This window comes from Austrofundulus limnaeus, unplaced genomic scaffold, assembly GCF_001266775.1.
Source record: "Austrofundulus limnaeus strain Quisiro unplaced genomic scaffold, Austrofundulus_limnaeus-1.0 Scaffold447, whole genome shotgun sequence".
Classification (NCBI taxonomy): Eukaryota; Metazoa; Chordata; class Actinopteri; order Cyprinodontiformes; family Rivulidae; genus Austrofundulus; species Austrofundulus limnaeus.
The window spans coordinates 283,129-284,501 of NW_013952849.1; the positions used below are offsets into that span (position 1 = coordinate 283,129).

At 36.6% G+C, this 1,373-nt stretch overlaps 1 protein-coding gene across 1 annotated transcript in view; it reads left to right on the plus strand.

Annotated features, from left to right (window-relative positions):
- Nucleotides 1-1,373, plus strand: part of LOC106529481 (interleukin-31 receptor subunit alpha) — a 26,502-nt gene that overhangs the window by 11,945 nt on the left and 13,184 nt on the right. The window lies entirely within an intron of this gene.

Genomic DNA, 1,373 nt, shown 5'->3' on the forward strand with positions numbered 1-1,373 from the left:
CCTGTCCTGTCCCTCATCTGTCCTTTGCCCAAGAGTGATGCTGCTGGGTGCAGTTTCATGTTCAAACACTAGAGGCGCTAATGAGTCAAATAGAGAAGTCTGACATGAATTAAACTTATAGACGTCTTCTCTTCTAGAGATTTAAAAAAATCCTGCAGGAAACGTCTTTCCACTAGCAAACAATGGCTGGATTTTCTTACATGCTGTGTGTTTGAGAGTATTTGATCTACTGTATGTACAGTAAAAATACATGTAAAACCTGTAAGGAGAATGTACATGCAAGATTTTTTTAATTACATTACAAGTGTTTGAACATGTGTGACTGGTTAAATGTTTACATCATACCAAAATCAGATTTGTATACAAAGATGTTAAATAAATACTACCCTCTAAAAAATATTGTGGCCCCTTAATGGCCTCGTATTCAAAAAAAAAATCCTAGATCCGCCACTGCATCTTGAACTGGATTAATCAAAATCATATTCAAATATTTCTTTCTGAAGCTGTTTTGCTATCGGACACAAGGGGTTGACTCCAAAAGTTAACGGTAAAATTTGAAGCAAACATTTTGTGCAACACTTGAAACTTCTGTTGTAAATGTCTCTCAGCTACAACCAAATCTAATTTTAGCACAATAAATACAATATATTCTGAATTACAGCCATTTTTGTGCTTTCTAAGGTCAATTAATCGTAGCAGCCATGAGTCGCATAAAAACTGTTAAAGGTGTAGAAGTTGTAGGAGGACTGGATCCAAACTGAAGACAGAGGAGCTCACTCAAGAGGCTGATGTGGCAGCATTACTTACATAAGAAACTTAAGGAGGATCGCAAAGAACAAACTCCAGAAATACGAGGAACACGTGGAAACTCAGACTTGTAGAAAGGCCACTAACACACTGCTGACATGGAGATGAATGGGGACAGGTGAGAGTGGCAGGCTGACAGGAAGTAACTACGAGGGGCAGAACTACAGCAGATGAACTGATGACACAAATGAACAGATGAAAACACACATAAAGTAACCAAAGAAGTCATAAGAAACAAACAGCAACACAAAAGATTCATCAACAAGAAACAGATCATAAAAAACAGACAAAATGACATTTCACAATGTAAAGTCCAGATTTCTGTGACCTGTTTAAACTTTAAAGGGATCCTTGATTAGTTGTAACATTAGACTTTATTTGATAAACATGTATTTAACTGTAAAATAAAGACTGTAAAAATACTGTAGGTTGTTTGGTTTTTATCATTTTCAAACTAAAAGTTTAAAAGTATATTTTAACACGGACGAAGCCATTTTATTTACACGCAAAGCATTCTGGGTAAATGATGACGTGGATAGGTCCTCGGTGCGAGGCTGCTAGCGAGC